Raw genomic sequence first — 16,641 nt, forward strand, 5'->3', positions numbered from 1 at the left:
TAATAATGTATGATAGATTAATATCTAATGTTCAACGTGCTATATATCTATTATTATTATTATTATTATTATTGTTGTTGTTGTTTTAATACGTCTACTCATTGTTTGATTGCCAAGTTGATTCTGATTTTGTGTGTTTCTAATTGTGTTGAATATATATTCTCAAAATATGTTATAGAAGCAATGATTAGTTTCTGCAAGCAGCGTAATTCGCTTTTTAGTGCAGGAAGCAGGATAGAATTTTGTTGGTTTTGTTAATCAGTGATCCACCAAATTGTTATATGAAAGCATGTGCTTATTTGTTATATATTTTACGCTTCTCTGCATACTTCTAAATTGAACCTTTTAACATTATCCATTTTATTTTGTAGAGAAAACTCCGGTATCTGTGAATTTAGTTCATCATGCCTACTGTTAGTGTCGGAATAGACCTTCTTTTCCAAGCTTTAGGACGCACGTACAGTGAGTTTCGAGTTTCAATCTGAATTTGATCTAATCTCTTTAATTTCCAATAGTTTCATTTTAATATTTGGTTATCGTTTTATTTTGTCAGCACAAGAAGAGTTTGACGAGTTATGCTTCGAGTTTGGAATCGAGCTCGACGATGTGGTAAGTATTTGCATAACCTGATTCCTATTCCAATTTTATGTAAGCAAGATGTGCATAATTAATCGAATTTTAAATATAATTTACCAGACAACAGAGAAAGCAATTATAAGAAAGGAGAAGCATCTAAAAGAAGACGACGAAATTGGTGCCGATGAAGAAATTATCTACAAAATCGACGTTCCCGCCAATCGGTAACCTTTAACCATTCCTCATGTTGCTCATGTTTGACTTTATGACTTCATGTGTAACGTGCTCATTTTAAATGCAGATATGATTTGCTATGTCTTGAGGGACTTGTTCAGTCACTGCGCATATTTTGTGGGGTCGATTCTGTACCTAATTACAAACTTGCTAATGTTAATAAGGAATCTATGTTGAAAATGCATGTAAAGCCTGAGGTATGTTTGTTTAAAGTAGCAAAAACTCTTTATTTTCATATATTTGGTAGATAATTTAATCTTTGTTTTGTTTATATTATTGCAGACATCTGTGATACGACCATTTGTCGTTTGTGCTGTTTTGAGAGGTATAACTTTCAATGAGGCAAGATATAACAGCTTTATTGACCTCCAAGATTAGCTTCATCAGAATATATGCAGGTAATGTATGAGTTTTCATCAAAATACATACATACACATACGTATGTATATATGCATATGTAATATAACTATATATTATATGGGTTGGTTTTATTTCAATTTTTAGACGAAGAACTTTGGTTGCTATTGGAACACATGACTTGGACACAATAGAAGGCCCATTCACGTATGAGGTTTATGATTTTGCAAGTTTAGAAAGGTCATTTTGGTAATTTTCATCACTTAATAATTGATATTTTTTTTCTTTTTCATGTTCCACCGTCAGAGATAGAGTTTAAGCCACTAAAACAGGTAAAAAGGAGCGATTGTATTACTTGATTTGTGCGTGCATTAAATTAAAGTCATGTAATGTTATAAAGTTACAACGCTTATATGTCTTCGTTTATAGGTAGAAACTTTCAAAGCTGATAAACTGATGGAGTTTTACAAGGTAATTCATGCGTATATATTCATTTTAACAAGTGGGTGAAAGTCCGTGAAACTGTGTATGTTTATACATATAAATCTATGTTTGCTTTATGAATTTGCAGTCTGATTTGAAACTGAAGAAATTCTTACACATAATCGAAGACTCTCCTGTTTACCCTGTTGTTATTTACGACCGAAACAGGTATTCTACTTTGATATTTAGTATATTTGATCATTTAATTTACAAGCAACCGATTGTTTTGTGCAGAACCGTACTGTCTCTTCCTCCAATAATTAACGGAGCCCACTCGGCAATCTCTTTGAAGACCAAAAACGTGTTCATTGAATGCACGGCAACTGATTTGACCAAAGCGAAGATCGTTTTGAACACAATGGTTACAATGTTCTCGGTTTAGTGTGAACATAAGTTTGAGGTTGAGCCAGTTGAAGTAATATATCCAGATGGGAAATCCTAAACTATATTTGTCTCGAGTTATCACCGTATGATATGAAGGTGTCTCTATCATACATTAATCGTATAGCTGGTGTTTCATTGGAGGCAAATAAGGTTGCTGGGTTGTTGAACAAAATGCAGTTGCATGTGAAACAATCTGTCTCGGAAGATAACGAGTGCAATTTTTTTGTGTCGGTTCCACCAACTAGAAGTGATGTTCTTCATGCGTGTGATGTGGCAGAGGTATAAATTATTATTATTACCGTTATTATCATTATTATGAGTGACACAAGTTTTCTGTTTTATTATAACAAAGGACGTGGCGATTGCTTACGGTTTCAATAGCATTCAAAAGAAGATACCTGCATCTTTGAAGCCTTTGCCTCTTGAAGAAACGTGGATCTACTCACTGGTAGCAGATCTACTTTCCTCGGGTATGATTAAACTGTTTCACCGATGGTTCCTTTGAATCCGTGTTCTTCCACCTACAAAATGAACAGCGCCGTTACTTACCCCTCAGAAAGGGACAGAGGGGTCCTCTTTGGGGTAACCCTCCGGCGTGAGAATCAGTATCTTTGTGGAGAAGATAATAAAGTGTGAGTCAGTGAAATCTCAAGAGTATTGCTGAATCGCTGAATACTCTTGATTGTGTGACTGTGTGTTTTTTCTGTAACTGACTGTGAGTGAATATAATTCAATATGATTGAATGTGATATCACTGCTTGTAACTGTCAATGATTGAGTGTGAATGAATGTGTCATCAAAGTGGAGTTGATGCTGTATTTATAGTGCTAGGGTTTCCACTGGCTGGGCTCAGCCTCGTTGGCCTCCTCCAATCGCACTGCGCCACGTGTCCTCTGGGACACCTGGCGCTTTCTCGTTGGTTGAAATCATGTGGTAGCACATGTGTCATGCTGAGTTGTCGACCTTTCATTCGGCAGCTGTCAACATCAGCATATTCTTACTCCTTAAAAAGATGCCTTCTAGAAGAGTGTCTGACGTGCACAATCAAGGTTGCCCTGATCCTGATTTGGATAAGGACGAGGTTGATTATGTGCACGTGTGATATGCGCCCATCCTGAGGATGCGCGAAGTCTTCTTTTTATTCTCACGCGCAGATATTTCATGCGCAGGTGTGATATGCACGAGCGTGTGATATGCGCCACGCGCATATGTGACACGCGAGCATATGTGATGTGCAAGAGCATGCGATATGCGCCGCGCGCATATGTTATGCGCGAGCATATGATGCCTGAGCATGTTTTGTATGCGCGATGCGCCTGGGTTTTGGCTTTGTGCCTTCATAATGTCTTTATCTTGTGGGTTGACCCGCCTTGCTTGGTGTTGAGGCGGGTACATACCTCTTCAAGCCCCCCCAGTCTAATGTGTGTCTTATCTTGCGCGAGCGTGGTAAGATAGATATTTGACTCACTGAATTGTCCTTTTATAGGGGGTTTTGTCGTTTTCTTTGTTGTTTCCATCGTCGCGCGAAGTTCTATCCATTTGGTTGAAAACGAAAGGTCCAAACACGTGGTTGGTTGGTGATGACGTGCGCCGTAAACGTGTCAGACGTTTCGTGTGCTCGAGGTGCTACAGTTGCCTTTCACGTCCCCTCACACAGCTGTCTTGAACACGTGTCGCACTCGCATTGGTTAGTACCTGCGAGTGGGGGCGCGTCTCTGTTCCGTGGCAGGTCGGTTACATCTTTTTGTCCCCTCACACAGCTGTTAGGGACACGTGTCGCGCCGTCGTTGGGTTGCCCCTGCGAGTGGGGGCGCGTGAAACCCGATCAGCTGCCTCATTTCTCTCTCCTGGGCCTATAAAAGCAGGCCCTTAGGAAATTTTTATCTTCATCTTCATTGTTGCTAAAATTCAAATTTCTGCTTTCACATTCTGATTTGAGTGTTTACATCGATTCGAATCCTCGATTATCGGCTATTACAGTTGTATGTCTGATAGTTCATACTCGTCTAGCCCTTCAATCACCTCCGTTGCCTCTCGAAGACGCCGTGTGAAATCTGTGGTGATGTCGACATTGAAGCAAAAGGGGAAGGGGAAGAAGGTTGTTGAGACCACATCGGAGGAAGTAGGGAGGACCAAGGCCACCAAAAGGTGGAATGAAATCCCCTGCAAATTGAAGCAGGCAGATCTCGACAACCTGATCACCTCTCAGGGCTTTCCCACCCTGTTTGGCTGCATGTTGCCTAGGTCCGGGCAAACGGCGGCGGACCCGCCTGCCGGCTATATATCCCTATATAGCCACTTTTTCTCCCACTGCAACCTTCGTCTCCCGATGACAAGGTTTGTGGGTGCACTGTTGAAGTTCTATGGGATTCACATATCCCAAGTCCATCCGTTTGGACTCGTGCGCGTGACTCACTTTGAGTTCATGTGCAAATCCCAGCGCGAGGAACCCACTCCTCGGCGCTTTCAATATTTTTATAAGGCCAAGATCCAAGACAATTGGATCTCTTTTATTCCTCGCAGTCAGAAAGTGAAGTGCTCCACTGTTTCATTCAAGAGCCTTCATGACTGGTCTGAGAGGTTTTTTTACATTAAGGCCGGTGTGATCCCCATCCGTATGACCATGCGCCCTATTACTTCTGCGCCTGCGGATGAGGGTGTCCTCAAGAACCCAACTGGCGCATGGGTTAAGAAACTGACCGCCGAACCATCCCCCGCGAAGAAAATTTGCGAGGAGGCGCTGGTTGGGGTCGGCATGAGCAGGCTCTGGGCCGACAGCGCGCTTGAGCCCGTTATCCAAGTCGACGGGTTGTGTAAGTTTTTTTTTTTTTTTTTTTTTTTATATTTGCGCGAGCATCGTTATTTTGCTGATATCATTTAACTTGGCTTTGCGCAGTCACCAAGGATTACATCCTTGCCGCTTATGATGAACATGTGGAGGGCGGCTCCGTCGAACTTGGCGCTGGGGAGGTTGGTTTCCCGGATCGCTTCGATGACCTGTTCATCCCAGTAGATCTGGATTTTGACTTTGACGGTGACGCGCCTGGTAAGTCTTCGCACTGCTGCTCATTCCTTTAGAATACCCAAGTTTATTAACATTTCTGTCGCTTGTTTTTGTAGATGCGCTTGAAAACTACGAGCTAGAGCTCGCGGAAGAGGAGGAGGAGGAAGAGGAGGCGCCTCTACTAAAGCGCAAAGCTAAGGGGAAATCTGGCGCAGGGGCCAGTAAGAAACAGAAGAAAGAGGACACCCCTGTCGCTCATCCCCATGCTCAAACGAAGGGACCTAAGGAAACCCAGGTGTTTACCACAAAGGTTTCTTTAGCTTCTCTGCCTGTGAGAGTGGGCAGACCTCCTGTCCACTTGAGGTATGGTGGCGTCGCCTCCTCCTTTCGCGCGGCTGAAGAGAGAAGCAGTGCCGCGCCTGCAACAGGTATACTTTATTTATCTTCATCTGGCTGATTTGTTATTAAACCTTTGCTCCTTTAAATGTTTGCAGAGGCAGCGACGGTAACAGATCAGCCGCAGGCGCCACAAGGTGCCACGGCTGCGCCGGGGACTCCATCGAAGTCCCCTGTTCTACCCTCTGAAAAGGGTAGAATGGATTTTATGGCGATGTTCGATGCGCGAACAGAATTGCGCCAAGGTAAGTTTTGCACATATGTCTTCTAAATTTTTCCCTTTGGAGTCAGTCATAAACAATTTTTCCTTGTTTATTTGTTCATAGGAGTTGTAGCTGGAGCAACAGTTGCTGGTGATACTCCCGGCGGCACTTCCGGCGCCGCTGGTTCTGGTCCTGCTCCTGCTAGTGCTGAATCTCCCCTTATTGGGATTACCAAGGAGCAGGAAACCGTATTGCGCGCCGAACTGGCGGCGTCGAGACCTCCCTCGCCTCCTCCTGCACGCAGCCCTCCCCGCGAGGCTGGTTTGGAGCCTTCCAGGTCGCAGGAGAAGAGGCCTGTTGAAGAAGACGAGGAGGACGAGGGGGTTCAAGTTGAAGACTCCTTGGGAGACCGCGCCAGCCCTGCGATGCCGCAAGTGTTCGAAGCGCAGACCTCTGGTGGGGCTGGCGCTGACTTTCCTGCTTCATCCCCGCAGGTATGTATTGATTTGTTGGTCCGCTGCGCGTATCTCCATATAAGTATGTTTTATGACTTAGAACTTTTCTTGTGTTTTGCAGGAAGGTGTCCCCGTTTACCGCCCGAGATGGAATATTAATGAAGAGAGTTCCTTTCAATCCATGGGCGTATGCGAGGACTTCTGGGCTCATGCCGTGCCTCCTACTGAAAGGAGGTATCAGGAGGAGCGCACCCGCGCGGACTTGCTGAACGACCATGTTTTCGCTGGGTCGGCTTTCTTTGCTGCTTCCCAAGAGCTTCGACGTGATTATGTTAAAGTACGCGACGCTCTTGTGGAAGCCCAGCGAGAGGCTAAGGTGGCCGCCTGGAACCTGTCTGATGCTCGCGCGCGAGCTGAGAAACTCCAGGCGGAGCTCAGTGAAAACAGAGCAAGTGCCAACACCGCATACATCAAGCGCGGGCATGAGCTCCAAGCTGCGCGGGAGAAGCAGCAGTTGGCGGAGGCCGAAGTTGCCAAGTACGCGCGCAGAGTGCGTGTCTTGGAACAGCAGGCCGAGGCGCGTGACCAAGCTATCGTCCAGAGTATCACTGAGAAATCATCACTGGAGAGCGAGGTTGCGCGCCTGAAAAGGGATTTGGCGGCCGCGCAGGCCGATAGAGATGAGGCCTTAGCGACGGCGGCGTCTAGCCAGGAAGCACTTGGTGCTGCGCAGGCGGAGAAAGAAAAAATTTTGGCGGCAGCAGCGTCTGATAAGGAGGAACTAAAAAAGACTAAGGAAACTGTTGAGTTATTAAACTCTCAGGTTCCTGCCCTCGAGACGTCTGTTGCTGGCCTCGCGCAGGATCGCCAATGGCTGGTGTCACAGGGCATGGCTCGCTGCGCTTTGGCGATGAAATATTCCGCCGAGTTTCAAGCCCTTGTGATGGACTGCAATGCCGCCGCGCGTTTGGTGGGCCGAGCTGAAGGGTTTACGGATGGGTATGAATATGGCATGTTGAGGAAGAACCCATCCGAGTACCCTTACAAGAGCGATGCGGCCTGCGCGGACATGGCCGCGGTGGGGGAAAAGTATATGAATACTCCCATCCCCATCCTTATGCAGGTACCTTGATCATAATGAGTTTTTCTTGACTAACTTTTGTAAGTGTTTTGTACTCATTACTTTTCTAATGATTTACAGATAGCTGCGCTTGCTGACCAGCCCGACCTCGGCGCGCTAAAGAAGTTGCTTGATGATTGCGAGAGGGCTGGTGGCGATGATGGTGGCGCGGGGGATGTTGCCCCTGCCAGCGGCTCTGGTGGGGCGAAAGAATCTGCTCGTGACACCGTTGTGATCGAAGACTCCAATGAGGAGGAAGAACTTGACTATGGTCAGTTCGGGGATGAGGAGCAGACCGCGCCAGATGCTGCGGGAGATGATGAGGATGATGAAGCGGCTGACGTCGACGTGGAGACTTGAGAAGCCCTTCATCAAATTTTGTATATTTATTTTTTATACTTGTAATTTGTAACTCATCATACTTGTAAATTTCGATCCAATGGAATGAAACTTGTTCTCTCGTTTTCATATCTTGCGCATTTCCATTCATCTCTTCATGTTTGGTTTTATAGATATAAGATATGCTTGCACGTTAAAATAAGAACAAGGTTGTATGGAAATTATTCACTTAACCTCTGTTCTATTTTGTTTGTGGTTCTCGCAGTATCTTGCTCATGCTGACATGCGCGCTAACTTATCGTTATTTTCCTTTTCGCGCGTCGTTGTCGCGCGGGCTGGAAGTATGAGTTTAGCCATTACATGTCAGCTTGTGTTACTCAGATATCCACTATGATTCCGCGCGCGGCCTCGACCTGAGACCTTAACATGATATGGCATGTACTTTGCGTTAGTTATGTTTAAGGATTCTTATGATCAGGCTGCGCGGGATGTAAGATGGATGTTTGTGAGTGTTTTGAGCTAAGGCTCTTTGTTTTGGGCTAAGGCCCTGACGTTTTTAGAGTTAAGACTCATTAACGTGTTTGAGCTAAGGCTCATAAGTTTGGGCTAAGGCCCTGACGTTTTAGAGTTAAGACTCGTTAACGCGTTTGAGCTAAGGCTCGCGCATGTATGTTTTACTTCACTTTATTTTGTTTTGAAGTCAATATAGTGTTGTCATATTGTTCCAATTTAATAAAGGAAGTGTGAAACATGTATGCAAAGGTAATAGAACAAATATTGAAAGATAGCGCGAATCATCATTCATGATGGCTTAAAAGCCTTCATTACAAATTTGAACTTTTACATGAAGCATTTTCTAAGTTGTGCCGCGTTCCACGAACGCGGTATCTTTTTTCCATTCAAATCTTTTAAAGCGTACGCGCCTTTCCCCAAATCTTCTGAAATTTGATAAGGTCCCTCCCAATTGGGGGACATTTTTCCTGGGGGTATTGCGCGACTAGCTTCATTGTTTCGAAGGACAAAATCATTTTTCTTGAAGTGGCATTCTTTAACGCGCTGATTATAATATTTTTCCAGCTTTTTCTTGTATCTGGCTTCATTAATGATAGCCGCTTCTCTGCGCCCTTCAAGCAAGTTAAGGTCCAATCTTCTTTCGCGTTCGTTATCAGTTTTGCTCATCATGAGTACCCTATGGGATGGGCATCCAATTTCTGCTGGGATCATAGCCTCTGTCCCATAGGTTAGGCTGAACGGGGATTCGCCATTGCTAGTTTTGCTTAATGTCCTGTGCGCCCACAGGACATTAGGTAACTCTTCGACCCAAGAATGGGATTCTCCCTCCAACCTTTTCTTCAGCCCATTTAGCAAACTTTGATTCGCGCGCTCCACTTGACCATTCCCCTGAGGGTGGTAAACGGATGTGAAGATTTGGTTGATGTGCAATTCTCTGAGCCAGCTTGATATCTTCCTGTCAGTGAATTGTTTGCCATTGTCGCTCACAATTTCCATGGGAAGGCCAAAACGGCAAATGATGTGGCTCCAGATAAATTGCTTCATCGCCTCAGCTGTGATTTTTGCTAGTGGCTTGGCCTCAACCCATTTTGTGAAATAGTCTATCGCCACTACCAAAAATTTCACTCGCCCTTGCGCTTGCGGCAGGGGCCCTACAATATCAATGGCCCATTTGTGGAAAGGCCATGCTGAGGTGACTGGAATCAAGTTGTTCTTTGGACGCATGGTGTTTGGCGCGTAGCTCTGACATGCCTTGCATTTTTGGATTTCTTTTAGCGCATCCAAGTACATGCCTGGCCAATAGTAGCCTGAGCTCATCGCCTTGGCAACCACCATGCGCGGGCCAGCGTGAATTCCACAGATTCCTTCATGAATCTCCCTAATCACATAGGTTGCTTCTTCAGCATCCAGGCACTTCATGAGCGGTCCAAGATAAGAGCGCCGATATAATGCACCATCAAGTAATTCATAGTTCTGTGCCTTGTGTCTTATCTTTCTCGCCTGTGCGCGATCGTCCGGTAACTTCCCCTTCATCAGGAATTCTGTTATTGGAGTTATCCAGGATGAAGGGGTTGTATGAATTACAAGGACCGATTGCGTTTGCACTGACGGGCTGCTCATTACCTCCACCCTGACATCCTTGCCAAAGTGATCAAAATTAGTTGATGCCATTTTACTCAACGCGTCAGCGGACTTGTTTTCGCTGCGCGAGATGTGTATTATTCTGAAGAAGTCAAACTGCTCAACGAGCTTTTTTGCCTGCTCTAGATACAGAGGCATTGTGTTCTCCTTGGCGTCATATAGGCCGTTGACCTGAGCAGCTACCAAGTAAGAATCAACATGCGCCTCTAGTCTTTTAACCCCAAACTTGCGCGCGATGCGCAGACCAGCCAGCAGGGCTTCATACTCAGCCTCATTGTTGGTACTCTTGAAGTCCAACCTGATAGCATAAGTATATTCACGATTATCAGGGTCCATCAGTTTGAGGCCTGCGCCGGACCCTTCGCTGTTGGAGGCTCCATCAGTGAATAGCCTCCAAACATCTTCTTCATCATTTGCTCGCGGAGGATCTACCTCGCGCTGAGCTTCTTCAATCTTTCCGTCTGGGATTTCCGTGATGAAATCCGCCAAAACTTGACCCTTTATCGCTGGACGGGGCTTATAAGTGATCGTGTGTTCACCTAATTCCAGCGCCCACTTTGTCAGCCTTCCGGAGAGCGCGGGGCGTCGCAAAACTTGCTGGATGTTGTAACCAGTCAGAACTTCAATAGGATGACCATTGAAGTATCTATGGAGCTTGCGCGACGCGTGTGTTAGTGACAAAACTAACTTTTCCATTATGGAATAGCGCGTCTCAGGGTCTGTGAGCACCCGACTCACATAGTATATCGGCGTTTGTATCCCCTTGCGATCCACCAATAATACTGCGCCGATCGCGCGGTCTCCAGCTGACAGGTACAATGTAAGGGTCTCGCCAGGAAGTGGAGCTGTGAGCGCTGGCAATTTAATGAGACATTCTTTTATCTCAGTGAAAGCTTGCTCAGCCTCAGGCGTCCACTTGAATTGGCTCTTCTTCAAACAGTTCCTCAAGGTGTTAACGAATGGAGTAGATTTGCTGGCGTGGTTCGCTAGGAACCTGTTGATTGACACCAATCTACCATTCAGCTTCTGAACCTCTTTCATGGTGGATGGTGAAGGCATGTCAAGGATGGCTTCCACCTTTTCAGGGTTCACCTTGAAACCATCCTTAGTGACCATTACACCAAGAAATTTCCCCTCTTCTGCGCCGAAAGTACATTTGCTCGGGTTGAGCTTCATGTTAACCTCCGTTAGGCGCTGAAGGGTTTCCTCGATGTCTTTGAGCATTTGTCTCTCCTCCCTGCTCTTGATCACCAAATCATCGACGTAGACTTCTAGATTTCTTCCGATTTGTTCACTGAAAACCGAATCCATAAGTCTCTGATAGGTTGCGCCCGCATTTTTTAAACCAAAGGGCATTTTTGTGTAACAAAAAACACCCTTGTCGGTTCTGAAGGCCGTCTTGTCTTCATCCTGTGGTGCCATTTGAATCTGGTGATAGCCTTTATAGGCATCCAGGAAACATTTGAGCTTGAATGGCGCCACGGAGTCCACCTTTGCGTCGATGTTTGGGAGGGGATAACAATCTTTCGGACATGCTTTGTTGAGGTCCTTGAAGTCAATACACATTCTCCATGACCCGTTGCTTTTCTTTACCATCACAGGATTGGCTACCCATGTCTGGTATCGAATTGGGCGGATGATGTTTGCGCGCAACAGGTCCTCCACTTGCTCATTCATGGCCTTCGCCTTTTCATCCCCCATGATTCTCTTTTTCTGTGCAATTGGCTCCACCGACTTAAACGTGTTAAGAGAATGTTGCGCCAAGTCTCGCGGGACCCCCGTCATATCGGAGTGTTGCCACGCGAAAACCGACGTGTATTTTGTAAGCAACTTTTTCATTCTCAATCTCGTTTCGTCTGAAATGGTTGCGCCAATTGTGACCGTTTGCTCTGGGAATTTTGGGTTTAAAATCCACTTCTCTGGCGCATTGTCAGCCATTGTAAGTTTCATTCTCCCTTCCCGCGGCGTGCTTGTCACTGCGCACAAATGATCGCGGTAAACAAATGCTACGCCTGTTGGTGTAGGGATCCCCAATGCGCCGTGCGCTGGCGACGGTACAGCATTAAATTGGGCAATCGTTCCCCTACCCAGGATCATATTGTGGCATGACGTGGTGGGCAAGACCAAGAAGTTGACAACTTCGGCTCGCTTGTGCTCATCATCCCCCATAGTTAGTTCAAACTGAATCTGGCCTAGGGGATGTATGATTTCATTTGAGACACCACAGATCGGTGCGTTCACAATTTCGAGCCGCGCTTGGTCTGCCGGGTCTAACTTTCTGAAACACTGCTCATACATAATGTCAGATTCGCTTCCAGTGTCCACCAGGACCTTTGACACTTCGTAATGAGCAATGTGTGTGGTAATGACGAGAGGACTGCTTATTGAAGGGCCTCCCCTGATTCTTGGGAAGATGACTTGCTGCTCGCGCCAATCTCCGTGAATTTGCGCGCTTCTTTTTCTTGACGTCTGCCCTTGTCGTCCCCCCTCAGCCACACAGATTCTTTTGTACTTCTTGCTGGCAGAGGCTCCCTCCGGTTGCTCATCTTCTATTCTTTGGTTTTTTACCAAGTGAGCCAGCCTGCCCGACTTTACATCCTTCTCGATCGCATCCTTTAAATGATGGCATGCGTCGGTGTTGTGGCCCGGGGACCTGTGAAATTCACAATATTTGCCACTGTTTTGCGGTCCCTTGTAGTGTAGTTGTTTGGGAGGCTTGAATTGGACATTCTCAGTACTTAACACCTGTGAAGGTGTTTTAGTGAGGGGAGTCCATATTCTTGGCAGAGGTCTGCTGGGATCTCTGCCGCCCTCCCTCTTGTCACCCTCCCCGTGTTTACGAGCATCCTTTTGGGGCTGGGGTGAGCTTGGTTGCGCTTGTTTTTCCGCGGAAGAAAAACTTGTTGGCTGCAACCTGGACCATACAGAGTTCTGTTTGGGCCTCTTCTCTTTGCTGCGCGGTGATTCAGCCTGATGCGCTCTTTCTCTTGCCCTATCTTGGGCAATCTGTTTCTCATTTCTCGCGAAAACTCGCGATGCCTCCATTAACTTGGCCCACGTGGTGGGCATACCATCTTTGCTTACGAGAGCTCGTCGTAACTGATCACTGCGCGCGCCTTGTATAAAGGCCACGCGCAGGAGCTGCTCAGTTATGCCCCCGATTGCCAGGGACTCCTGATTGAAACGAGTGATGTAATCTTCAATCGTTTCATCATTCCTGCGTATGCAGTGCATGATGTCATCAGGATCGCGCGTGTGCCTGCGCTGCTGTACGAAGTGGGCCTGGAACTTTTCTAATAGTTCCTCGAACCCATCAATTTGCCCTGTCGGCAAGCTTTCGAACCATACCCGCGCAGCACCCGTGAGGCAGCGAGCAAACATATGACACCATGTTGGCATCGTCCAGCTCTCTAGGTTTCCCGTGTTATAGAAACCCTGCAAAAAGTCATCTGGATCTGTTGTGCCATCATATTTGCCCAGACCACTTGGCATCTTGGTCTTGTGCTGGATGGGAGCCTGCGCGATGCGCGCAGTAAACTTTGAGTGTTTTACCAGGATGGCTGGTCTGTAGGGTGTGGTTACGTCAACTTGCCCTCTGACCGGTGGGCTGTATGGCATGTGCAGATCCAGATCTGCTCTGGCCCCAGGCGCCATGTTCACAGGCGCGCGGAGCTGCGAGCCTCCTGCATGAGTATCCCTTGTCTTCCTCATGCTATGCACTTCTTCATCACTGAACTCAGTGTGTGCAGTGTGAACAGAATGCCCTTCTTCCGGCGCGCGCGGCCTTTTTGTAGGCTGCTTATCAATCGCTTGCCTTTGTGTTTGGTCGGCTAGCTTCTTCTGTTTGATCATTTCAGTGTACTTTTCCATCAGACGCCGCTGCTCATTTATGAGCCATTCATTCGGATCGTTTGCTTCATCTTCTGGACCCATTGGTCCTTTCAGCTTCGCGCCGGCCATATTTTGTAACGTGTGATCGTCTGGAGGAGTTTCAGTCTGGCCGTGAGGGGTTGTGACGAAGGGACGGTTGCTGGTGGTACGCGTATAATCACGCGGAACCCTCAGAACCTGCTGTCCGTCGTTAACACCCTCACGTTCAATATCCTCCAGAGCTTGATCAACGTTACGAACTCCAGAAACCATGGTGATTGATTTTTTTCGTAGATCTGGATGAGATCTGATTGCCGTTTGTAACAGTGGATGGCGCCAATGAAGAAACGTGGATCTACTCACTGGTAGCAGATCTACTTTCCTCGGGTATGATTAAACTGTTTCACCGATGGTTCCTTTGAATCCGTGTTCTTCCACCTACAAAATGAACAGCGCCGTTACTTACCCCTCAGAAAGGGACAGAGGGGTCCTCTTTGGGGTAACCCTCCGGCGTGAGAATCAGTATCTTTGTGGAGAAGATAATAAAGTGTGAGTCAGTGAAATCTCAAGAGTATTGCTGAATCGCTGAATACTCTTGATTGTGTGACTGTGTGTTTTTTCTGTAACTGACTGTGAGTGAATATAATTCAATATGATTGAATGTGATATCACTGCTTGTAACTGTCAATGATTGAGTGTGAATGAATGTGTCATCAAAGTGGAGTTGATGCTGTATTTATAGTGCTAGGGTTTCCACTGGCTGGGCTCAGCCTCGTTGGCCTCCTCCAATCGCACTGCGCCACGTGTCCTCTGGGACACCTGGCGCTTTCTCGTTGGTTGAAATCATGTGGTAGCACATGTGTCATGCTGAGTTGTCGACCTTTCATTCGGCAGCTGTCAACATCAGCATATTCTTACTCCTTAAAAAGATGCCTTCTAGAAGAGTGTCTGACGTGCACAATCAAGGTTGCCCTGATCCTGATTTGGATAAGGACGAGGTTGATTATGTGCACGTGTGATATGCGCCCATCCTGAGGATGCGCGAAGTCTTCTTTTTATTCTCACGCGCAGATATTTCATGCGCAGGTGTGATATGCACGAGCGTGTGATATGCGCCGCGCGCTGGTGCGCCACGCGCATATGTGACACGCGAGCATATGTGATGTGCAAGAGCATGCGATATGCGCCGCGCGCATATGTTATGCGCGAGCATATGATGCCTGAGCATGTTTTGTATGCGCGATGCGCCTGGGTTTTGGCTTTGTGCCTTCATAATGTCTTTATCTTGTGGGTTGACCCGCCTTGCTTGGTGTTGAGGCGGGTACATACCTCTTCACCTCTGAATCAGTTCAGTGACTTACTTAGAACAGAGGTACAAATTTTTAATCATTTCAGTTTATAGTTTTGACTAATTTACTTATAACTAATAATAATTGTTTGCTGTATGGCCTGCCTGTACATGATATGTTTGTATGGCTTGTTTTTCTGTTTAGATCGCGCTATGTGGTTATACGGAAGTGTTAACATGGATTCTATGCTCTTACAAAGAGAATTTTCCCATGTTGAACCGTAAAGATGACAAGAAAACCGCGGTTGTTATTAGAAACCCTCGTTCTGCAGATTTTGAGGTTTGTTTATTACTTTATTTCCACTTTTACCCTTTTTTAAAAGAAAGTATATAATATAATAGTTGAATGATATAGGTGGTAAGAAGCAGTCTCATGGCTGGTATACTGAAGACAGTTGCACATAATACAGATCACCCGAAACCTATCAAGGTAAACAACTTCATCTGTCATAATTTTGTCAAAATTCAAGAATGCTAAGTGTATGCTTATAATGCTTTTTTAAATATTCCAACTGTAGATATTTGAAGTAGGTGATGTAACCGTATTGGACGAGTCAAAAGACGTGGGGGCCAAAAATCATCGCCGGCTGGCAGCTCTTTACTGTGGCGCTACTTCTGGTTTTGAGGTAGAATTTACTCATAATTTAGTTCTAACATTTTTCTGATTTATTAAAATGTGGATGATTAATATTTCATTTTTTATGCAGTTGATACATGGGCTGGTAGATAGAATAATGGAAGTAACAGACCCTCGTGTACCTTCGGATCGTAAGGGACCTAATTACAAGATTGAACCGTCCGATGTAAGTAATTTCTCATATTGCATCATTTAAAAAAAATAACATAAAAAGTTACAAATTTGTTATTAATGAAGGAGCCTGAGTTTCTTTTGGGAAGACAAGCTAACATCGTTTACAAAGGGAAGCGGATAGGAACTTTTGGTATTGTTCATCCGCAGGTACTCGAATTTAGCAGGCCTTAAACTAATTGTTATTGTTATTTTATGATTTTCTTCTGATGTATTTGAACTTGTACCGTATTTTATACGACTTTCAGGTGTTGGAAAACTTTGACATAAAGGACCCGTGCTCCTTTGTGGAGATCAACGTCGAGAGCCTGCTATAGTGCTGATATCTTAGTGTGGGAAATTGTATCTTGTTAATCGAAAGAGTCCGTTTTTACTGTTGAAATTGATAATACGAGGCTTAAATGTTAATCGAAAGAGTCGGATTATATTCATGTTACTTAGTTATACCTATTTTGCTCATAAGACGAGAAAAATACCCTATAAACTACACGATTCAAATAAGATTTGTTGGGTTATCTGGGTCGGGTTACTTTGGTTGTTTTTTGTTTCGAGTCGGTATGAAAAGATCATTGCTTCATAAGTTTTCTCAAGCTAGACTATTTTGATGCTTAATTAAGTTTGTGATTAATAAAGTATCATTTAACAAATCCTTGTAATAGTATTTTATATTTTATTAATTTCACTCCAATACAAAATACTAAAAGCTTAATTCCATGATCTATTTGGATCACTTTATATGGATCACTAAGTCAACTTTTGGAGGGATGACTTTATCAAATTGCAAACTAAAAAATTAGTAGCAAATTTGATATTTGATTCTTAATTAAGAATTTATTAATGTAATCTCTAATGATCTTTTGACTCTTTCAATATGTTACCTAATTAACAATTGGTCCAACTATTTATGTAC

The 16,641-nt window shown here is 45.1% G+C and overlaps 1 pseudogene; it reads left to right on the top strand.

Annotated features, from left to right (window-relative positions):
• The first annotated feature begins 404 nt into the window (after positions 1-404).
• On the top strand, positions 405-16,048 carry LOC143567766 (phenylalanine--tRNA ligase beta subunit, cytoplasmic-like; annotated as a pseudogene).
• The last annotated feature ends 593 nt before the right edge of the window (positions 16,049-16,641 follow it).

The sequence above is a fragment of the Bidens hawaiensis genome, unplaced genomic scaffold (assembly GCF_021521415.1).
Source record: "Bidens hawaiensis isolate Kalapana, Puna unplaced genomic scaffold, B.hawaiensis_p1.1 tig00023629_1, whole genome shotgun sequence".
Classification (NCBI taxonomy): Eukaryota; Viridiplantae; Streptophyta; class Magnoliopsida; order Asterales; family Asteraceae; genus Bidens; species Bidens hawaiensis.